This window comes from Eretmochelys imbricata, chromosome 2, assembly GCF_965152235.1.
Source record: "Eretmochelys imbricata isolate rEreImb1 chromosome 2, rEreImb1.hap1, whole genome shotgun sequence".
Lineage (NCBI taxonomy): Eukaryota > Metazoa > Chordata > Testudines > Cheloniidae > Eretmochelys > Eretmochelys imbricata.
The window spans coordinates 235,704,072-235,729,138 of NC_135573.1; the positions used below are offsets into that span (position 1 = coordinate 235,704,072).

At 44.6% G+C, this 25,067-nt stretch overlaps 1 pseudogene; it reads left to right on the plus strand.

Moving 5' to 3' along the window:
- Positions 1 to 6,017: 6,017 nt before the first annotated feature.
- LOC144260203 (uncharacterized) lies at positions 6,018 to 7,693 on the plus strand (annotated as a pseudogene).
- Positions 7,694 to 25,067: the final 17,374 nt, after the last annotated feature.

A 25,067-nucleotide genomic window follows, 5' to 3' on the forward strand; every position in this document is an offset into this window, starting at 1 on the left:
TTTTTTCATACCAAATATTCACTTTATTTCTTGTCTGGTTTGCTAAAAAGTCAGTTCTGCAATACAATGAAATATGATGCCTAATTAGAGCGGAGAAGAACTGATAGATAGTACTATGGATTGATAAGATTCTTCTAATAAAAACACCTTCTGTAGTATGTAATGATTTCTGTGATGACTAAACTGGAGGATTGAGGAGCTATACACATAGGGACTGAGCAACACCAGTGAAGTAGTTCTTCCCCTTCCCTATGGTATCTGCTGCCATTTCCACAGGTGGACATCTCAGGAATATGGCCTCCCCTAGACGTCTAGGCTATTGTGCTCATCTCTCCTCTATAGGCACGTTTACATCTTGATGGCACAAGGAAAGAAATATAAACTCACAAACGTCCAGAATGGAGGAGACCCAGAAATCGCTCAACTAATAGCAAATCAACTAGCTCTTATATCTCCTTTTCAGCAGCAGACCAGTAATTAATAAAATAAATAGCCAAAACGTTATCACTCAGTGTAACCAACACTCTTCCAGATTTAGGAGTTTATCCGCTAACAAAGGAAAGGGGAAAGAACTTATTTGAAAGGAAGACTCCCCCTTTGCTATTGACACATATCAAGCCAAGTTATCACAAACACATTAACGATTTTGAATCTGAATGGCAAAGAACAAATCATTCTTTGCTATAAAAGATCAAAACCACACTGCCAAATTCTGCATAGAAAGAAGCAATTCAGTGTAACCAAGGTTCATGCAAACAATGGAGGAGTCAAACTTTTTAAAAAAATTCTCAGTTCATGAAGGACATTAAATATCAACGTATTTTGAAAGTAGTCCCCTATAATGGTAGCAGAGCAGGAATAGGATTAAAGCAGTCAGGTCTCAGTGACAAGTGGAGTCAGAACAAAGTGAAAGCTGGTCTCCATTACAACATGGTTAAAACAGGTTTCAGAGTAGAAGCCATGTTAGTCTGTATTTGCAAAAAGAAAAGGAGTACTTGTGGCACCTTAGAGACTAACCAATTTATTTGAGCATAAACTTTCGTGAGCTACAGCTCGCTTCATCGGATGCATACCGTGGAAACTGCAGAAGACATTATATACACACAGAGACCATGAAACAATACCTCCTCCCACCCCACTGTCCTGCTGGTAATAGCTTATCTAAAGTGATCATCAAGTTGGGCCATTTCCAGCACAAATCCAGGTTCTCTCACCCTCCGCCCCCCCCCCGCCCCCCACAAACTCACTCTCCTGTTGGCAATTGCTCATCCAAACTGACCACTCTCCAAGTTTAACCAGAGTGTCGGGAGGGGGGGGGGCACGTAGGAAAAAACAAGGGGAAATAGGCTACCTTAAATAGAGACTGTGAGTGGCTAAGTCATTATGCAAGGTAGCCTATTTCCCCTTGTTTTTTCCTATGCCCCCCCCCCCGACATTCTGGTTAAACTTGGAGAGTGGTCAGTTTGGATGAGCTATTGCCAGCAGGAGAGTGAGTTTGTGTGTGTGTTTGTGTTTCCGGGGGGGGGGGGGGGGAGGGGGGTGGTGAGAGAGCCTGGATTTGTGCTGGAAATGGCCCAACTTGATGATCACTTTAGATAAGCTATTACCAGCAGGAGAGTGGGGTGGGAGGAGGTATTGTTTCATTGTCTCTGTGTGTATATAATGTCTTCTGCAGTTTCCACGGTATGCATCCGATGAAGTGAGCTGTAGCTCACGAAAGCTCATGCTCAAATAAATTGGTTAGTCTCTAAGGTGCCACAAGTACTCCTTTTCTTTTTGCGAATACAGACTAACATGGCTGTTACTCTGAAACCTGTCACTTAAGGTGAGCTATTACCAGCAGGAGAGCGGGGGGGGGGGGCGGGGGGGGGCGGGGAACCTTTTGTAGTGATAATCAAGGTGGGCCATTTCCAGCAGTTGACAAGAACGTCTGGGGAACAGTGTGTGGGGGGGGAATAAACATGGGGAAATAGTTTTCCTTTGTGTAATGACCCATCCACTCCCAGTCTCTGTTCAAGCCTAAGTTAATTGTATCCAGTTTGCTGAATTGGAATTAATTTGCAAACTGGATACAATTAACTTAGGCTTGAACAGAGACTGGGAGTGGATGGGTCATTACACAAAGGAAAACTATTTCCCCATGTTTATTCCCCCCCCACACTGTTCCTCAGACGTTCTTGTCAACTGCTGGAAATGGCCCACCTTGATCATCACTACAAAAGGTCGCTTCCCTCCCCGCCCCCACTCTCCTGCTGGTAATAGCTCACCTTAAATGATCACTCTCCTTACAATGTGTATGGTTACACCCACTGTTTCATATTCTCTGTGTATATAAATCTCCCCACTGTATTTTCCACTGAATGCATCTGATGATGAAGTGAGCTGTAGCTCACGAAAGCTTATGCGCAAATAAATTTGTTAGTCTCTAAGGTGCCACAAGTACTCCTTTTCTTTATTCTAGACTAGTTTACCTGTTCACATGGCTTTGAGGATCATGGGGAAAAAGGTAAACAGCTGAATTTACATTTATGTGCAGTAGCAATTTCTATAATCTTCTCTTTCCTTTTGTAAGAAATGAGAATTTCTAGTTTGCCATTGAGTCTCATAAATCACAGCTCAGCTGCTGGCTAGCCCCCAAGGTGCCTAAATTTCCATAGGTGGTTTTGCACATAACTTAAGTTCTGACATCACCCCACAGCTAACAAGCAGCTCAGAGGCCTTGTGCAAGCCAGAATTGGGGAAGTCCCAATGCAGAATTCTCAAAGTAGGCACTCTTGGGTATCTTGCCTGCAGGGCCTGAGCTGGTAGGCATGTGTGCCCATCTGTCACAGGATAACCACTGGGCTATTGCGTAAGGCACTATCTGGGACATGGGAGACTTAGAATTAAAATCCCTCGTCTGATTTGGGACAGGGACTTGAACCTGCGTCTACCACATCCCAGATGAATGCCCTAATCCAGTGGTTCTCAAACTTTTGTACTGGTGACCCCTTTCACATAAAAAGCCTTTGAGTGCAATCCCTCCTTATAAATTAAAACACCATTATAAATGCTGGAGGCAAAGTGGGGTTTGGGGTGGAGTCTGACAACTCATGACCCCCTCCCCCATATGAACCTTGTGACCCCCTAAGGGGTCCTGACCCCCAGTTTGAGAACCCCTGCCCTAATCACTGGATAACTGTGGGGCTGGGGAGGTTAGTCCCTTCAGGAAAAGGAGACTACATTAACAATTTTTTAAGCCATACATTCTATAGGGGCTTAGTGTAAGTGTGGATCAAGCCCTCTGCATCTCTCTCAAACGGTTATTCTCTTGTGATCAATACATTCCATATTAAAGGCATAGAAGTTCAGACAAAAAATCCAACCCCTATGAATAAGGGTGTGTTTTTTCTTTAAGAAAAGAGAAACATTTTTGTTCTGCAAGAGGAAAACAAAAATTAACTTCTCCTGTTACTAGTGGAGAACTCTACACAATAATTCAAATGTTTCTGTTGAACAATACTCCAGCATCTGATGGTCTCAAGTGCCCTCTGTAAACAGTTTATATTGATCTTTGCTCCAAGCTGTGAAATGTTTATGGCTGGTTCTTTTAAGCCTGGCTCTTTGTTCGGCATCAAGAACCCAGGCCTCATTTTAATAATCCTCAGAATAGGACAGGATCAATTACAAAGATTTCTTCTTAACCACAGTTTAAAACTTTCTTTTTAAATACAAATGATCAAATTAGAAATGTTTGAAACATTGATCTAGATCCAGTTGGGTTTATTCTGCTCAAGAAAGATATTTCTCAGTTAGTCCAAGACTATTGTTTGGTTTGGCCTTTCTTAGTGGAAATATTAACCTGCAATAATACTGTTTCTGGAAAGAAAAAAGGCCTTGAATAGGTTCTCCCCCCTACCCCCACTATACCAGGTTCACTTACATCCTGTGTTTGTTCAGTACTTTCAGAAGCTGTAGCACAATTTCTTTGCTGTGGTTAGCACAATTATCTAAGATACTATGGTAACGAGGGCTATATCAGTATGTGTTGAGCACCTCACAATCTTTAACTTATTTAGCCTCACAACAGCCCTCTGAGGGAGGGAAGTGCTATTATTCCCCCCCCCTTCCCTTTTATTTTTTAAATAGACAGAGAACTGAGCCACAGACAGCTTAGGGGTCAGATTTTGTGAGGTATATAGGGGCCTAAAGCTGTCAAGTGGGGTTGTCTGCCTCTTTTGGCACCTAAATTCATCTCAAAATTTGTCCCTGCATGACTTGCCCAAAGTCACACTAGCAGCCTGGGGAGAAAAGGGACTTCAATGACAATCACCATACAACTGAGCCACCCTTCCTCTCCAGCTACAGTACTATCGCTCCATTGCCTAGTTTTCTGTACATAGGAGGGAAAAGGAAGACTTCCCTACTTCACAAGGGGGTTGTGAGGATACATACTGTAGTATCTGTGCACCTCATAATCTCTAAAGTAACAGGAGCCATATAAATATCTAAGACTGAGACTGAAATCTTGGGGGGAAAAAAAACTTCAATTTTTTCAGGAAAATGTGCAAACACATAAAAGTGGTCCTGCTTAAGGGAGAAAGCATTTCCTTTATGCATTGAGTGTGAAGATTTGGGACCCTATTCTGCTGTTCTTGGTGTCCTCAAATAAATAAGATGTTCAGGGGCATGTTTGTAGATTAAGGGTAGAATAATTCATTTGCCTTACAGCCTTTATCTTCTTTTGGGGATGGGGTGGGAGGAGCAGGTCAGTAGGAGGACTAGATAACTGAATATGAAGAAAATGATGAATGAGGACATTGAGTTCTGTTCTGGAAATCCTGTTGTCTTTGCAAGTTTATTTCAACAACACATCAGGAGAAAAATATATGTTTGGATTTCTGATGGTCTCTACAGAGATCAAATCAAGTACATATTTTACCATACAAAATGAGAACAGCCACTGTCCACTTAAAAAAAAACAACAAAATACTCTCCCCGTGCCAGCTGCTACTATTACTCAGAATGCAACTTTCAGTTTCAGCTTTACCTGAAATGCATAAGTCTCACCCTGGCCCTCTGATATCTCCTCATGGATGTCCAACTGTCAGCTTAGGTTCAACATGGTTAAAGCAGGAGTACTTACTCCCTCACCATCCCCACCACCTGCTTCCCAGTCACCCTGAACAACACAACCATCCTACCTATCCCTCAATCCCATAACCTGGGTCACATCTTTTACTCAGACTTCTCCAGGTTCTCACATCCCAGCTTTGTCAAAATATGGCCAGTTCTTGCTGTGTTACATCTCCAAGATGCCTCTCTTATCCATCCACACTGCTAAAACTCATCTCAATTACGGCAATATCCTTTTTTCGGGCTTTGACAAATGCCTTCTTGCCCCACTCATCTCCATTCAGAATGCCACTGTACACATTCTCTAAGCTAGCTACAATGATGACAGTCCTCTTTGAATCCCTTCGCTGACTTCCCCTTCTCTATCATATCAAACATAAGTTGCTTGTTTTCACTTTCAAGGCCCTTCATAACACATCTCCACCCTACCTATCATCTCTCATTCCTTATCAAAATTTGAATTCCAATCCCAAATCCGCCCACCTTTGGTAGCCTCCACCACCCATTTGTTATATTTGCAAACAAGTGCCTTCTTGCTTTCTCCCACGCTGATTCTCATGCTCAGGAGGTGCACCCCATAAATGTCTACAAAGCTTTCTTCAAAACACTCCTTTGCCTTGATGCCATAAACTAAAGCAAAAATGGCACCTCAGCAAAGAGGCATTTGCCCAGGAAGTGAGTGAAATGGACCTCGGGTACAAGGTCAACAAGGACATTGAGATGAGGACTATGAAGAGTTTCTTGCAGATAATGTCAGCAGCTAAGACAAAGTCATTGAAAATGCTGGGACGCAAGCAGAGGATCAGCAAAGAAACTGAATCTGATAGCGAGGAGGGCTTGCATGAAATTAGAAGGAAAAATGGGTGAAGAATACAGAACACTGCAAAGAAATTTGAACTTCACACAAAGACTTTAGAAAGCAGTTGAGAGAGGTGGCTGAAAAGAATGAGAGTCTGAAGAAGGTAGAATGAGGATGTTAGGCTGAAACAGATTATTGCGGCTGCGCTGAAAGATGAAAATGGTGAAAGGACTTTGGAGAGGTGCAAGATGAATGAAATATGTACAACATTCTACAATGATCTCTATTCCTCGCATGTCAATGTCCAGTGTACACTGTCAAGGCAGCAGGTTACGGAAGAAGTTCCCGATGTTATGTGGGAAGAAACTGAATATGCAGTTCACAACATAAAGAGAGGGAAGAGTCTGGGAGTGGACAATGTTTGACTGGAATATCTTCAAAGCATTGGTGCAATGATTCACCACCTACATCAATAGCAAGCGTGTTCCAGATGCATGGAAGAAATCAAAAATACTATTGATGAAGAAAGGTGATCCAGAAGAACTAAGCAACTACAGTCTGATCACACTCCTCTCAAGTCTTCACCCGTATCATACTCCAATTAAGATGGATCTTGAAATGCACAAAAGCAGAGAACAAGCTGGTTTCTGCTCAGGGTATTTGACAATTGATCACATCCATTCAGTTCGGCAGCTCATCGAAAAATGCAAGGAATACAAAGTACCACTGTGTATTGCATTTGTCAACTACAAAAAGGCATTTGACTCTGTAGAGATTAACGCTGCATTCAACACGCTCAATGAAATCAGAAGAGATGTGAGGTACATTAACCTGCTGGAGAAAATTAACCGCAATTGCTCGACAGAGATATTACTCAATGTCCCCTGCATTATTACTATACACAGAAGAGTTAGACAATGGAACAATCTCACTGAAGTGGTTTGCAGCAGTACTGGAGTCGCTGTTCAAGAAATTAAACTGGGAAGAAGAAATCAGAATTGACTAAGGACTGTTAACATGTCTTCTCTTCGCTGATGACTGTATAATACTGGCAAAGGACACAGCGGAACTGGAGAACAAATTGCAGTAACTGCAAACACTTCCACATATCGGGTTGGAAGTGAACACGTCAAAGAGGCAGTGGATGCAGAATGAGCTTTGTGCAAAAGGAATCATCCCTGGAAACAGGAGAGAAATTGAGGAGGCTGACAAATGTATTTATCTGGGTCAGCAGTGGAGCAGAGAACTAATTCAAAGGGGAATGCAGTAGGAGGCAAAAGGCTGGGTGGGCAAGTTTCAACAAAATAAAGTGGTCTCTAATGGATGATGAGCTGCCCATGAAGAAAAGGAAAGAACTGTTTAACTCCACTGTTCTGCTAGCTGTTCTGATATACAGAGTAGAAAGCTGGTCAACAATGAAAGCGGAGGAAGAAAAATTCACTGTCACCCAGAGAGCAATGCAAAGGTGAATGTGTAAGATATTGCTCTGTGATCATATACCAAATGAGGAGATCAGAAGGTGTACAGAGGTGACCAATGTAGTGCAGGAAATGTACAATGCAAAGTGAAGATAGGCAGGTCATGTAGTCCGCAGGCAAGACAATTGGTGGACAACCCGCATCAGTGACTGGATCCCCAGAGACCACGAGTGACTGCTGGGCAGACCAAAAATGTGCTGTGCTGATCCCATGAGAAAACTTTGGCCAGAAATGGAAAGAACTTACTCGCTACAAAATAGAATGGTGTTGTGTCAACTCGCATTCGTGGAGGGATGGATGAGGACAGGCTGAACAAAGGTGACAGCACCACATCACAAATAGGTCACTCAGTTAATATATCCAAGATGGTGGGTTTCATAGGGGAGTACTTCAGCAATAATCTAGGCTGTGACAGAGGAACATTTCAAATCCTGCCCTGTAAAGCTGCCTCACTTGATCCCCAGCAGAGGAAACTACAGAAGAGGTAACAAAATATTAAGGTCTAGATTATCTAACCCTTATTTTTGGGAGGACTAATTCACATGGATAGTTCCTTTTATGTCAATGGAACTACTCCTGCAAGTATGAGCCTGATCCAAAAGATTCCTGCTGACTTCAGTGGGGTTTGGATCAGCCTCTAATGTGCTCATCAAATGAGTAATAGCTGCACAATCTAACCATGAGCTAAATTACAATTTCTGGAAGTGAACATTTACGGCTCTGAATGAAGTAAGGCTCATAGTTGAACTTTTTGATCATCACAAACTAACATTATTCTTATTATTTGTAATACAGTAGCATCTGGAAACCTGACCTGAGATTGGGGCCCAATTGTGCTAGGCAGTTACTGAGTAACTCATCAGTTGCTATTACGCTAGCATTCAATGCACAAGCTGTAGAAGAAATAAATTGGTGAATACTTATTTGAATATTTGACCAACAACAAATCTAAAATAAAGCCATATGGTGAGAGAGGATCCTCATGCTAAGACAGACCCCTTCTCTTAAAGGGAATCAATAAGAATTTACATTTTGCAAGGGCTTAGTAGCTAACCTGCATTGCTACTCCATTGTTCAGTCAGGCTCACCAGAAGATTTTAAAATATATGCCAACAAGAGTGCTAGAGTAGACATACCCAATTTAGTAGTAGCATTTTGTCCAGTGAAGGTCTCTTCTATTGTTTATCAGTTGGCCAGTGACTGAAGGAAACCCAGGAAAGGCAGAAGTGACGCAGGTAGGAAGAACAGGAGGGGAACTAGGGAGCAACTAAGGAGGCTGTAATACTCTTTCAAGCTTCACCCAACAAGCTGCACCCACACAGGACACCAGGATAAAATACCCTTCCCAGTAGGTTGCAAAGATGAACCTATGAGCATGCATGTGGTCTTGGCTCAGCTTCACCTCAATGAGGTTTAAATATAGCCATGGATTTTTTTTGGCCATGACTTCCCCTCTGTAATATTCCGATAACCTGCTGAGCTCCAGGGGCTTAGTTCCTCCTTGCCGGGGAAGAGGTGGAGAAAGAATCCCAACACATAAGTAGTAGTATCCCCCAAGCAGTGCTCAATTTGGGCCAGGGCTTTCCAGGGCTGAGCCCCAGTACCTGTAGGCTTGGGGGGTTCATAGCCCCAGCCCCTCTGGGTTTGCTGCATCAGTTATGAAAGTAACAAAAATTGCTTGAACCCTGGCACCTCTCTCATTACAAATTCAAACTACTCCCAAGCCCACCCATTTGTGGCTCCAAAATGAGCAGTCACTCAGAGTAGATTGTGTACGTCTTCATAATGATACTTCCACTTTCATTCTGTCATGCTCTGATGAGCAGCAAAAGCACTAATATTGACATTAAGTGCATTCATTGGCATAGGTGTTAGAACCCACTGAGGGGAATGAGGCAGCTGATTCCATTCCGAGCTAATATTTCATGCTCTCTACAAACTCAAGGAGATCACTTCAAGTGTGGGCACACACAAACACACACATATGCCTGAGAGAGTGCTGGGCACCAGCTCCTATTAAAAGCCATGGATGGACAGGCACAAGCCTGCCCATAGATAAAGGTGCCCCCCCACACAATGGGAGGAGGTACCAGACCCAGTCTGATATCCCTGACAGGCCATGGGACCAGGGTGAAATACAAACTGGCCCACCACAGCCGCTCACCCTCCATAGGTAGTGGAAGGTTCTGCCACTTGGTGTCAGGGTGGGACGTAAGGGTGAAGAAGTGAAATGTATGGAGCACAAGCATGTACAGCTATTGCCTAGGTATGGCTCAGAAATGAACTGGCTGCAGATCATGCAGCCAGCTTGGGTTGTGTGGAGGGGGCAGCCAGTGAGCACCCTCCTGCAGGACCTGCTCAAGAAAAGCCTTGAGAGGTGGGTGGTAAGCCTTCCCTCACCTCCTGAAATATGCACCAGGACCCACGCTGTCCCCCCAGTCATAGTCCAGGAGGTCTCTGAATCATGGTGGTATGTGCCAGGACCAACCTCCAGTGCATCAGAGGGGTACTCTGCCATATGCACAGAGCTGGGGGTTGTGTACAGGCAAAGGACACCACAGACCTGGTCTTTGAAAATGAGACCAGCTTCCAGGTCTGGGGGAGGACCTGGTAGAAGACCAGCAGCTCAGAAAGGTCTCACAGAAGGCCCCTCAGATGGAGATAAGAGTTGCTGGTTATATCAGAGCCCTCAGAGGAATATGTTCCAGTGTGTTCCACACCACACTAACTGCACCATAAAGGAATCTCTGCATGGCCTGGAAGTGGAAGACCTGGACCTGATTGCAGAGGCAGAGCACAACCTGTCCCCACTGCTCCTCCAGGGGAGACTCCAAACCCCTGCAGAAACCCAGTACAGCCCTGCCCAAAAGAACTCCACTTAGTCTCTGGAGGAGGGCCACAGTACCTGGGGCTGGGCTTAGAGCGTTGGGCCACTGCCAGAGCATGGACAGGACCAGCTGGTTAAGCACTAGGGCCTGCTCCTGCAGGGAAAAGCACCAGAGCAGTCCTGTTCACTTCTGCAGCTGCTCAGCCACCCTGTCCAAGTTATGACAGTTTTTTGACAGGAAGAGATGGGCGGCAGAGAGGTAGCAGCAGACCTGCATTCCAGGGGATAGCCTGGAGTGCAGGTGGTAAGGAGCCTGCCCACCACCCACCCCCAACCATCAGGCCAAAGTTTTTGACCTCATTGACCCGGGTGGAGGTGGCCACCATGTAGAGATCTTGGCAGGCCTCCATATACACCAGGTCAGCCCAAGTCCTGCACCACAAGAAGCACATCAGCATATGCTGACAGGACCACCTGTAACTCTGGATTGCAGAGCATCAACCCTGTCAATCTCCTGCAGAGGAGAAAGGAAGGACGTGGTGGTCAGAGTGTACAGTTGGCTTGACAGTGGGCAGCCTTAGCACACTCCTCAACCAAAGATGACAGGTTTGGTCAGGGTCCAGTTGAGCTTGACCAAGTGCTCCATGGAAGCTTACAGCACCTGGAGAAAGCCCACAAACCAGGGCCCAAACCCAAATGCCTGTAGAGTGCCCAGGAGATACCCATGGTCCACCTTATCAAACACCTTCGCCTGGTCCATGGACAGGAGGCCGAATGATAGACCATTCCTACACCCGAGCTGGAGGAGGTCCTGACCAAATAAAGATTATCAAAGATTGTACAGTGCAGGACAGAGTAGGTCTGGTTGGGATGCACCATATCTACCAGCACAGACCCCCGCCCTTCACTTCGCAAATATTATGCACAGTACAGCAGGCTGCAATGACTATCACAGTATTTTCCTCATTGAGGTTTAGCCTGCCGAAAATGCAGCACCATCAACTCTTTAATCTGACATATGCAAATTCAGCAATCATTTGGCACCTGCTGAACCTGTTGTTTAAGCACTCCTTGCTGCTGTCAAGGTTCCCAGTGTAAGGCTTCATGAGCCAAGGAAGCAAGGGGTAGGTGAGGTCTCTCAGGATAACTATGGGTATTTGCACATCCCCCATTGGAATTTTATGGTCTGGAAAGAAAGTCCCAGCATGCAGCTTTCTATACAGTCAAGTGTTCTAAAGGAGATGTGCATCATGCACCTTCCCTGACTACTCTGCACCTATGTCAATGAAATGGTCCCAGTGATCCACCAGTGCCTGCAAGACCATGGAGAAGTAGCCCTTTCTGTTGACGTGCTCCATCGCAAGATGGTCAGGGGCCAAAATGGGTGAGTGTTCCATCTATCACCTCCACCGCAATTAGGGAATCCCATTGCCTCAAAACCATCAGTTATTTCCAGCACATCACCAAGAGTTGCAGTCTTTTGTAGCATGAGGCAATTAATGGCCCTGCACACTTGCATCACCGCAATCCCCAGAGTGGACTTCCCAACTCCAAACTGATTTGTGATGGATCAGTAGCAGTCTGGAGTTGCCAGCTTCCACACAGCAATTGCCATGCACTTTTCCACAATGAGGGCAGCTCTTGTTCTGGTATCTTTGTGCCACCGTCCTGGGGCAAGGTCTGCACACAGTTCCAGAAAGGTGGATTTGCGCATCCAAAAGTTCTGCAGCCACTTCTAGTCATCCCATACATGCATCATGATGCGATACCACCACTCAGTGCTTATTTCCCAAGCCCGGTACTGACAGTCCACTGTGTGCAGTTGTTCTGTGAATGCCAGCAGCAATCATGAATTATTTGTTTCCATGGAAGACAGAAGGGCAGGTACCACCGATTCTCTGTTTTACAGTTCCTGAAATACTGCAGGACCAGCTGTGTTGTGTTCATAATGCTTATCACCAGACATGTCAGCAGGTCTGGATCCACGTGGTCAGGCAGTAATGGCAGGTGCACTGTTTACAAGGGCTGCTAAAAAACAGCACAAAATGTAGTTGGAAGCCCATGGAATGATGGGACAGAAAACTGCATCATGGGACAGCAAGCATGCCTCCATGATGCACTGCAAACTGTTCCCAGCGCTCCCAGTGGCAGAAGGTGATAAGTTGCACCCAGTCGGATAGCTACTCACAATGCAGTTCAGTGACTGTGGCTGCACTCCGCCAATACAAGGAGTATTGCGTGACCATGCACAATGGATGTAATTAAAGGGACTTATGACCAGTGTAACTAAAGTTGACTTAGGCTATGTCTACATTACAGAATTAAGTGTCTCACCTAAATACAAGATCAAACAGATAGTTTAATATAAGTAATTAGCACATAATCTAAGGGACCATTCAAGGTGAAGTTGCCCATTAACACCTCTGTAGTCATAGGACTAAAGAGGGGTTAGTGGTTTACAGATTGTTGTAATAAAGACTGGATTTATAGCTTATTAAGACTATGATTTTTAGAGTCTAATAGGGTGTCAAGGTTCCTCCCCCACTCTGAACTCTAGGGTACAGATGTGGGGACCTGCATGAAAAACCTCCTAAGCTTATCTTTACCAGCTTAGGTCAAAACTTCCCCAAGGTACAAAGTATTCCACCCGTGGTCCTTGGAATGGCCGCTACCACCACCAAACTAATACTGGTTACTGGGGAAGAGCTGTTTGGACGCGTCTTCCCCCCCAAAATACTTCCCAAAACCCTGCACCCCACTTCCTGGACAAGGTTTGGTAAAAAGCCTCACCAATTTGCCTAGGTGACTACAGACCCAGACCCTTGGATCTTAAGAACAATGAACAATCCTCCCAACACTTGCACCCCCCCTTTCCTGGGAAATGTTGGATAAAAAGCCTCACCAATTTGCATAGGTGACCACAGACCCAAACCCTTGGATCTGAGAACAATGAAAAAACATTCAGTTTTTTACAAGAAGACTTTTAATAGAAAATAGAAGTAAATAGAAATGAAGAAATCCCCCCTGTAAAATCAGGATGGTAGATATCTTACAGGGTAATTAGATTCAAAAACATAGAGAACCCCTCTAGGCAAAACCTTAAGTTACAAAAAGATACACAGACAGAAATAGTTATTCTATTCAGCACAATTCTTTTCTCAGCCATTTAAAGAAATCATAATCTAACACATACCTAGCTAGATTACTTACTAAAAGTTCTAAGACTCCATTCCTGTTCTGTCCCTGGCAAAAGCAGCATACAGACAGACCCAGACCCTTTGTTTCTCTCCCTCCTCCCAGCTTTTGAAAGTATCTTGTCTCCTCATTGGTCATTTTGGTCAGGTGCCAGCGAGGTTACCTTTAGCTTCTTAACCCTTTACAGGTGAGAGGAGCTTTCCCCTGGCCAGGAGGGATTTCAAAGGGGTTTACCCTTCCCTTTATATTTATGACACGCCCCCCAAATCTCAGCTAGGGTGAAACACTGGCTGGGATTTCTTCCTGGAGCTCTAGGAAAAACAGAGTTAATAAGACACATGCATCTCTAAATATACTACCAAGTACATAAAGACTAACAATATTTTCCACATCTCAAGGACGTTTTTAACCAGTTGATTCTGGGAAACTTTCACGGGAGAGTGCATCAGCCACTTTGTTAGAAGCTCCTGAGATGTGTTGGATGTCGAAATCAAAATCTTGGAGAGCTAAACTCCACCGAAGAAGTTTTTTGTTAGTTTCTTTGATGGTGTGAAGCCACTTTAGTGCCGCATGGTCGGTTTGCAGGTGGAAACGCCGTCCCCAAACATATGGGCGTAGCTTTTCCAGAGCATAGACAATGGCATAACATTCTTTTTCAGTGACTGACCAGTTGCTTTCCCTTTCAGACAGTTTTTTGCTGAGAAACACTACAGGGTGGAATTCTTGATCAGGTCCTTTTTGCATTAAAACTGCTCCCACACCACGCTCGGATGCATCTGTGGTTACTAGGAACGGTTTGTCAAAGTCTGGGGCCCTTAGTACAGGGTCAGACATGAGTGTCGCTTTAAGCTTGTTAAAGGCCTTCTGACACTTTCCGGTCCACTGAACAGCATTTGGCTGTTTCTTTTTGGTTAGGTCTGTCAGTGGGGCAGCGATTTGGCTGTAGTGTGGTACAAATTGTCTGTAATAACCGGCCAAGCCTAAGAAGGATTGAACCTGTTTCTTTGACTTTGGGACAGGCCACTTTTGGATAGCATCCACTTTGGCCTGTAGGGGGCTGATAGTTCCTTGACCCACCTGGTGTCCAAGGTAAGTCACTCTGTTTAGGCCTATTTGACACTTCTTAGCCTTAACAGTTAGTCCTGCCTCCCTTATGCGCTCAAGGACTTTGTAGATGTTCCAGGTGGTCTGCCCAGGAATCCGAAAATATGGCCACATCGTCAAGGTAGGCGACTGCATATTCTCCTAATCCCGCTAGGAGACCATCTACAAGTCTTTGGAAAGTGGCGGGTGCATTTCGCAGCCCGAAAGGGAGTACATTAAATTCATACAGCCCGAGATGCGTGATGAAGGCTGACCTTTCCTTGGCAGATTCATCTAGCGGTACCTGCCAGTACCCCTTTGTTAAGTCCAAGGTAGAGATGAACTGGGCCCGTCCCAGTTTCTCTAACAGTTCATCTGTGCGTGGCATTGGATAGTTGTCTGGGCGAGTTACAGCATTTAGCTTACGGTAGTCCACGCAAAAACGTATTTCCCCATCTGGTTTGGGAACTAGAACCACTGGAGATGCCCATGCACTTTCAGAGGGGCGGATTACACCCATCTGTAACATATCCTGGATCTCCCGTTCTATAGCAGTTTTAGCTTGAGGAGACACCCGGTAAGGTTGGACCCTAATTGGGTGAGCATTACCTGTGTCAATGGAGTGGTATGCCCGTTCAGTCAGTCCTGGGGTGGCTGAGAACGTTGGCGCGTAGCTAGTGCACAGCTCCTGGATCTGCTGTCGCTGCATACGCCCAAGGGTCATGGAGAGGTTCACCTCTTCCACACCACCAGCACATTTCCCTTCGTAGTAGACACCTTCAGGCCACTCAGCATCATCTTCTCCCTGGGCTGTAAACTGACAAACCTTTAATTCTCTGGAATAAAAGGGCTTTAGAGAATTAATATGGTACACCTTAGGCTTTCGGTTGGAGGTGGGGAATGCTATGAGATAATTAACAGCTCCCAGGCGCTCCTGGACCGTGAATGGCCCTTCCCACGATGCTTCCATTTTATGGGCCTGGAGCGCCCTTAAGACCATGACCTGGTCTCCTACTTTGAAGGAACGCTCTCTGGCATGTTTATCATACCAGGCTTTTTGCTCTTTTTGAGCATCCTGTAAGTTTTCTTTAGCAAGGGCTAAAGAGGTTCGGAGGGTGTTTTGTAGGTTGGTTACAAAGTCCAGAATGTTAGTTCCTGGAGAAGGTGTAAATCCCTCCCATTGCTGCTTCACCAACTGCAATGGCCCCTTAACCTCACGGCCATATACAAGTTCAAATGGGGAAAACCCTAAACTGGGATGTGGTACAGCTCTGTAGGCAAAGAGCAACTGCTGCAACACTAGGTCCCAATCATTGGAGTGCTCATTTACGAATTTACGTATCATGGCCCCCAAAGTTCCATTAAACTTCTCCACCATGCCATTTGTTTGATGGTGGTAAGGAGTGGCAACCAAGTGATTTACCCCATGAGCTTCCCAAAGGTTTTTCATAGTTCCTGCCAGGAAATTAGTCCCTGCATCTGTGAGGATGTCGGAGGGCCAACCTACTCTGGCAAAAATGTCTGCTAGTGCCTGGCATACACTTTTAGCCCTGGTGTTGCTTAGAGCTACTGCTTCCGGCCATCGGGTGGCAAAATCCATGAAAGTCAGTATGTACTGCTTTCCTCTGGCTGTCTTTTTCGGAAAAGGACCCAGAATATCCACAGCTACTCGCTGAAATGGAACTTCAATGATGGGGAGTGGTTGTAGAGGGGCTTTGACCTGGTCTTGGGGTTTTCCCACTCTTTGGCACACCTCACAAGACTGGACATAGGTAGAAACATCCTTGCCCATTCCCTCCCAGTGGAATGACCCCCCCAAACGGTCTTTGGTCCTGTTCACCCCAGCATGGCCACTAGGGTGATCATGGGCTAAGCTCAAGAGCTTGGCCCGGTATTTAGTTGGAACTACCAACTGTCTCTGAGGATGCCAGTCTTCCTGATGTCCACCAGAAAGAGTTTCCTTGTATAAAAGTCCTCTTTCTACAACAAACCTGGATCGATTAGAAGAGCTGAGAGGCGGTGGGTTGCTCCGTGCCGCTGTCCAAGCTCTCTGGAGGCTTTCATCTGCTTCCTGTTCGGTCTGGAACTGTTCCCTTGATGCTGGAGACATCAGTCCCTCATTGGATTGTGGACCTAGGCTTGGTCCCTCTGGAAGCAATATAGGGGATGGAGCTGTTTCTGTTGACTGTGAACCGCTCTCCGCTGGTGCACTATGTTGGGATTCAGGCTCCGGCTGAGCCTCTTGTGTAGGGTTATCGGCTGCTGCCAGTTCAGGTTCAGTGGGGCCCTCTGGTGTTGAGGTTGCAAGTACTGGATTCAGTGCTGACACAGGGTCTGGTGTTGGTTGTTCGGCTGGTTCCGGTTCTGGGACTGGTTCCGTCTGGGTCTCTGGGACTGGATCCACTACTGCTGTTGCAGACATTGGCCTAAGGTCCAGGTCCATCACCTCTGACTGGGTCCTGATAGCAGTTTCCGGAACAGAGCTAGGCCTCACGGCTTGTTTAGCCTGGCTGCGGGTGACCGTTCCCACCCTCTTGGCCTGCTTCACATGATTGGCCAAGTCTTCCCCCAACAGCATGGGGATGGGATAATCATCATAGACTGCAAAAGTCCACATTCCTGACCAGCCCTTGTACTGGACAGGCAACTTGGCTGTAGGCAAATTGAAAGAGTTGGACTTGAAGGGTTGAATTGTCACTTGGATCTCTGGGTTGATTAAATTGGGGTCCACTAAGGAAGCATGGATAGCTGACACTTGTGCTCCGGTGTCCCTCCACGCCGTGACCTTCTTCCCGCCCACACTCACAGTTTCCCTCCGCTCCAAGGGTATCTGGGAAGTATCTGGGCCTGTGGACCTCTGGTGTGATTCCGGTGCAATGAACTGTAATCTGTTGGGGTTCTTGGGGCAGTTGGCCTTTACATGCCCCAGCTCGTTACATTTAAAACATCGTCCAGCTGACGGGTCACTGGGGCGAGGAGGGTTGCTGGAGAACGGGGTGGCAGGACGATAAGGGGTCTGGAGGGTTCTTTGGGAGGTAGGTGGGGCCTTGGGCGGCCCCCGGTAATAGGGTGGGGTCTGGGGTGGTCCCTTCTGGTCTCCGCTCCAACTGCGACCAGTTTTCTTCTTCTCTGCCACCTCCACCCATCTGGCTCCAATCTCTCCTGCCTCGATTACAGTTTTGGGTTTCCCATCTAGGATGTATCTTTCTATTTCCTCAGGAACACCCTCTAAGAATTGTTCCATTTGCATTAGGAAGGGCAAATTTACTGGAGATTCAACACTTGCTCCTGATATCCAGGCATCCCAATGTTTCACAATGTGGTAGGCATGTCGGGTAAATGACATGTCTGGTTTCCACCTTAGGGCTCTGAACCTCCGACGAGACTGCTCGGGTGTTATCCCCATTCTGACTCTCGCCTTGGATTTAAACAGTTCATACTTGTTCATGTGTTCTTTAGGCATTTCAGCTGCCACCTCAGCTAAGGGTCCACTGAGCTGCGGCCTCAGCTCTACCATGTATTGGTCAGTAGAGATGTTGTACCTAAGGCAGGCCCTTTCGAAGTTTTCTAGGAAGGCCTCAGTATCATCGCCTGCCTTGTAGGTGGGGAACTTTCTGGGCTGGGAAGTGGTACTTGGAGAAGGATTACTAGGGTTTGTTGGGATATTCTGCTGAGCCTTTATCTTCTCCATCTCCTCCACATACTTCCTCTCTTTTTCCTTCTCCTCCAGTTCTTTGTCCCTCGCTTCCATAGCTCTCCTGTGAGCAGCCGCTTGGTGTTGTTCTGCCTCCCTTTCTTGTTCCTTCTTCAGCTGCATGAGTTCTATCTGTCTTTCATGTTCCCTTTGTCTTTCCTCAGCCTGAAATTTGGCTAATTCGAGCTGTAGTCGAGCCGCGGATTTTGCCATTCTAACCTCTCTGTTTTTAACTAACTTTACACCCGAGGTTTAGAAATAAACAAACAAAACTTGGCTGTAAAATTTTGCTGTGCTGGAATAGAATACCTATTCTCTGATAGTGATTGTCAGCCTACAGAAAAAGACAATTCCCTTGTCTCTGCTCTGGGCCCAAATTAAAGCAAAAAAATTCCAACTACTTGGAAACCGGCTTATCCAGCCCAAAGAAAAAGCAAATGGGTAGAACACACACCCCCTATTTACTTTTAGGAAGAAAAGAAAAAAAAAAACCTCTGGGTTGGAAGACTGTGAATTTCCCTGCAGGAGTTAAGTACCCTGCCTCCAGGCAAAGAAAACCTGCAATTCACAAGATAATCCCCTTTTGTCTCTGCTTGGCCACAAAGCAGGGAAAACCCAAGCTGCTTTCACTTTCAAAGCTGCTTCAAAGCCACAGGAAAAAAAAATTCCTTTTTAAAATCTGTATTTCTAGTTCAAAAAATCTCAACTGGATCTCAAAATGATTTCAGGTTAATCCCACCACTATGCCACCATGTCAAGGTTCCTCCCCCACTCTGAACTCTAGGGTACAGATGTGGGGACCTGCATGAAAAACCTCCTAAGCTTATCTTTACCAGCTTAGGTCAAAACTTCCCCAAGGTACAAAGTATTCCACCCGTGGTCCTTGGAATGGCCGCTACCACCACCAAACTAATACTGGTTACTGGGGAAGAGCTGTTTGGACGCGTCTTTCCCCCCAAAATACTTCCCAAAACCCTGCACCCCACTTCCTGGACAAGGTTTGGTAAAAAGCCTCACCAATTTGCCTAGGTGACTACAGACCCAGACCCTTGGATCTTAAGAACAATGAACAATCCTCCCAACACTTGCACCCCCCCTTTCCTGGGAAATGTTGGATAAAAAGCCTCACCAATTTGCATAGGTGACCACAGACCCAAACCCTTGGATCTGAGAACAATGAAAAAGCATTCAGTTTTTTACAAGAAGACTTTTAATAGAAAATAGAAGTAAATAGAAATGAAGAAATCCCCCCTGTAAAATCAGGATGGTAGATATCTTACAGGGTAATTAGATTCAAAAACATAGAGAACCCCTCTAGGCAAAACCTTAAGTTACAAAAAGATACACAGACAGAAATAGTTATTCTATTCAGCACAATTCTTTTCTCAGCCATTTAAAGAAATCATAATCTAACACATACCTAGCTAGATTACTTACTAAAAGTTCTAAGACTCCATTCCTGTTCTTTCCCTGGCAAAAGCAGCATACAGACAGACCCAGACCCTTTGTTTCTCTCCCTCCTCCCAGCTTTTGAAAGTATCTTGTCTCCTCATTGGTCATTTTGGTCAGGTGCCAGCGAGGTTACCTTTAGCTTCTTAACCCTTTACAGGTGAGAGGAGCTTTCCCCTGGCCAGGAGGGATTTCAAAGGGGTTTACCCTTCCCTTTATATTTATGACATAGGGTTATGAATTTAAGCTCCCAGACTCATTTTTCAAAGTGTTGTGCAAGTTTCCTTTGAGGATGAGGACTACTAGGTCACATATAGAGTGATCTAAGTGACATGTAAACCGGACTATGGCAACACATTCTGCATAGAGCAAATTGTGAGGACCAAATGGAATCTTCTCCTAGTTCAACATATCTTCTAGGTGGAAGAGATAAACAAGAGCATGTCACAGTTATACTACATGCTTTTCCTGTCTGCTTCCAAATTTGTTTGACGTGCTTGGGGCAGAGTCTGTGTTCCATTGTGGAGTCTTTTGGCAGCATAAAGGGACCATTTAGCTAAAACAAGCCATTGGGGAATATTGCAACTATAAGAGGCTTTCTGGGCGGAAGAATATTTGTAAAAAGACCATTTTTGCAGCTGTTCACCTGCCCTGGTATCTGCTGCTTGAGCTGTGGAGAAATAAGTGATTAGGCAATATCTCCACTTCTCACATCCACAGGTTGGACCCCCTCCCACAAAAGCTCATACCCTCACTTCCTTCTCATCCAAGGCAGGAGTGCATTGTGCAATATTTAGCAAAGATGTGAATATAAACAAACTGAATCTTACTCAGTGGTATGCAGCTAAGATACCTACCATATCATACTATATTTAGACTGTTTTAGCATGCTGCAGTTTTAGCCAGTACATTGTAGAAAAATGTATAATATTTGGACCCTAATGTCATGGGCCAGATTCTCCAGCCACTGGAGGATTCCCCTTGGTTTGGGTGGCTCTCCACTGTGTACCCACCCAACACCCTCAGTTGCTGGCATAGGAGGAATAGTTGTATCCAGGGAAAAGGGGACATGACCAGTGCACCATGGTGATCCCTTGGGGCCATTTGCAACTGATGCTCTTTAAAGCAACCTTTGGGCTGTTTTGGTTTATGCCTGCAATGGAGCCCAGATGACCCAGGTTCAGAGAAGCATAAAGGTGGCTTACGACCCCTTTGCAGATCCTGTTCTCAGCTGCATTAAAATGATACTTGGCTGCAGCTGAGAACCGGGTCAATGGATTAATACACACATGGAAGAAGATAGTTAACTTTATGGTGCATGCAAGTGACTTTTTAAATCAGACCGTACTTACAGATGTATTAGTGACACCCTAAAAGCGATTACAAAAACTGCTAAATCAGAAAAAGAAAATTGCAGTTGTATGAAGGAGACAAGACACCAATCCTGCTAGAGCTCCCATTGGTGGCTAATGTATTCCCTCATTTAGAATGCAAACCCCACCAAACTGAGCCCTCATAGACTAACAATGATATGGATTTCACTTGTGTCACTAACTTCATTGCCAAGTATACCCTGTGGTAGCATGGGGAAGTATGCATTTGTCTGTGGTACCTACACTAACTATATCCTCTGGGGGCTGGGCATATTTGGTCCACATGTTCAGTTAATTTCATGGAAATTCCCATTCAACATTGAAGAAAAAGAGGTATCCTATGGGAGATGGTCAGTAGTGAAAGGCATGATCACTAGAAGAAGGCAGATAGAGACTATACTGCAGGGAACAGTCACATGCTAAATGACCTGGCTGGTCTTTAATTTCTTTTATTCTATGAGCTACTTCTCAGGCTGTCCCCAGAGATGGAAAGGAGCTTAAAGATAAACTCAAGTGTTTTGGGATGTTTGGTACCTAGTACTGTGATAAACTGCCCTTCCACAACATAAACCTCAGAACCAAGACTGAGGAGTTTGTAGGATTTCTGCAGAACTGTTCATGTTTTATTCTTCCCTATTTGCCCTGCACTAGAGCTGGTTAAAAGAGAGGGGGAGGGAGCGATAAAATGGCCTTTTTAAAAGTAAAAAAACTGTTGACAGTAACAAAAAAAGGAAGTTTTTCCTGCAAATTTTTAGCAAAATTTATCAAAATTGTGGACCAGCTCTGCACGGATGGCTAAATTCACACCCTATGGAGAGGGCCAGGGCAAGGCCTGAATACTATTTGAACCTCAAAATAGGATTTAGGTAGAAATTAAATGGTGTATGGGCCTTGGGTTGACTCAGATAGGTTTAGAGCCTGCTCTTCTATGCCCTAGATCTTTTTTAGAAATGTTAAGATATTTATATTTTGAGTATGTTAGGGACCCAGAGGCCTCTGCATATGGGCTCTCTTGTAATTCCAGATAAAGAGCTAATTATTTGTTAAGAATTAAGTTCCAAAATCTGTCAACATTAGCTACCACAAGATTTCTTTTTAGACCTTGCAAGAAAGCATACTTATAGAAAATACTTCCTCCTCAATGCAGTACCTCATTCTTCTGTCCTACTTTTGCACAGGATCATGTCCTGCAATAAGGCAAGGATTTGCTTATTCTACTTTAGACAAGAAAACCTTAGAAGCCAGAGTTATCCAATGGATCAAACCTTGATCTCCAAAAACAGGGACTGCAATTGTAAGAGTCCTAAATTGTCTAAGACATGAATAGCATTTTTCGGTACCCTTGGTTTTAGGCTCTTCATACTTTTGACGTATGAAGATCTTTGATGCATTTGTTATTAGCCTCTGAACTGCATGCATGCGTGTTTTATTTTGTATTGATATCTTGTCTTAGAAGAGATAAGATATATCAAACCAAGAAAAGGAGAATTTATCCCTCTCTCTGCTGTCACCTTTTAAAAATCTCAAATAAATGTTGGGCCTGAGCAAAATTCCCAAATGAATTTATCATTATCTTAAATAGTTTTATATTTTTTCCATGGCAAAAGTAAGATTAGCAAAACTTCAGTTTCTTTGTAAAGTAATTCCTTTTTTGCAGATATCAGATTGCCTGCAAATTGTCACCTGACAGTCTACACTCTTTTCATCCCTGTCACCTAGCATGATGCTAACTGTGATAAAGTCTTCCAGAGTATCCTGATTAATAAAAAGCATGGTGTCAAAGTGCAGTGTCAGTCACTTTGATACTATGAACACACTTTCAAGGTCTTCATCAGCAATAGATCATCATCCATTTCAGGATGTCCTGATGAAAATATCAGTGAAAGTGAAATGCTATGTTACAATTGAGGAAAAATCCATACCCCTGAGCAGCGTAGTTAAACCAACCTAATCCCAGCGTACACAGTGCTATGTGGATGGAAAAATTCTACACTGTGTAACTGTAGCATTTCAAGTGTAGACAAGCCCTACCACACCTTTCAAGAAAAGCCACAAGAAATTAAGTCAGATTTAGTGGGGGACCAGGAATAGTTGCTATCAGTAGATTGGATGTATCACTATGATAAGGCAATATGCCTCCTGACTCCACACCTCTTACAAAACTTTATTTTGCAAGGTGAAAAATGAAAAGAACAATTGTGTGTTTTACAGCATTTGTGTGACTGAAGATTTAATTTATGTCGTTTTAAGTTACTTTTCCTTTTCTCATAGGAAAACAATGGATAGGTAATATTAAAACAGAGAGTGCTGTCAATTCACATAGTCAGCCTTTCCATTGACTTTTGTGGGCTTTGGATCAGGTCCTACAAGCTGATCCTTCCTGGTGGAAGCTAAACTCCCACTCAGTGTAATGGGAGTTCTACCTGTATCATTCAGAGTTCAGCCTGTAAACAGACTAAGGATTGGTCTCAGTGTCACATCATTAAGGGATGAAGAGATGGAAGTGCAAAATGATGGAGTACACTGATGGTAAAATTCATTATGTATAAATAGGAAAGTTATGTTTATATTTAATAAATCTTCCCCCCTCATGTTTTGCTGATAATAAGAGTGTTTCCTCTCAGCAGCAAGTATTATTGTTTAAATCAAAATCTTCTATTTGAGTGAAATATACATTTCAAAGAAATGCAATCAGCAGAGACTGAAGAGTTTTGATAAGGCTACCAGAGCAGAGTATGTGTAATGACAGCATTAGAGCAGTGAATAGCTATCCATTGATCCACTCTCCAATGAGAAGAAAAGGAAGACAATTTGTAACTGCATAAATTAAAATCTTAAGTCACACAAATGCCAGACAATTTGTATTTTTTCCCCCTTACAGAATGAATGGCTTTCAGAGAACAGCAGATACGTGGTGGTCTGGGGGGTCAGGAGTGGGATGGATCCTCTGATCATTCATTTTAGAGGCAAAAGGAGAAAACCAATTAAGAAATGTTCTACATTTCCACCTGCTTGGCAGTAACTTCTCCTCTTACGTTCATTAGGACAAAGATCATCTTCCCTCTCACTTCCCTAATTATCAGAGGGGTAGACATGTTAGTCTGTATCCACAAAAACAATGAGGAGTCTGGTGGCACCTTAAAGATTAACAGGTTTATTTGGGCATAAGCAGGGGTGAAAGTAACCTAAAGGATTTACCGGTATGCCAGAGTCCTGAGTGGAGGCGCGGCCTCAACAGGAAGAGGCGGGGCCTCTAAATCACCCCCAGAGCTCCCAGCTGCAGAGGCAATGGGGGAGTCCCAGGGCTCAGAGGTGATTTAAAGGGCCTGGGGCTCCAGCCACTGCAGCAGAGTGCCAGGCCCTTTAAATCACCGCTCAAGCTCCGCTGCGGCAGGGCCCGGGGCCCTTTAAATTGCCAGCCTGGGGAAGCCAGTCTGGTCCAGCATGGCTTACCGGCTTACTTTCGCCTCTGGGAATAAGCTTTCTGAAGAAGTGGTTTTTTACCCATGAAAGCTTATGCCCAGATATATCTGTTGGAATTAGGGAAGCAGCACCTTAAAGACTAACATAAATTTGGGATAAGCTTTGATGAGTAAAAAGCCACTTTTTCAGAAAGCTTATGCCCAACTAAATCTGTTAGTCTTTAAGGCTCCACTTCCCTAATTCCATTTCTTCTTTCCTTAGCCCCACCCATCCCACTAGAATAAAACACTTGCACCACACGTGACCAAAAAAAGACTCAGCTCAGGATCATTTGCAATTTCTGAGAAATCATGTTTTCCTCTGAGGATGAGCCCCACTAATTTATTCTCACATGCCCACAAAGAGTGATGCCTATTCTTCCACCCTTAGGTTACAACGCACAGGGGTAGGAAAACAGAAAAGGAGTACTCGTGGCATCTTAGAGACTAACAAATTTATTTGAGCATAAGCTTTTGTGAGCTACAGCTCACTTCATGAGATGCATGCTGTGGAAAGTACACAAAATCTTTATACACACAAAGCATGAAAAAAAATGGGTGTTTACCACTACAAAAGGTTCTCTCTCTCTATC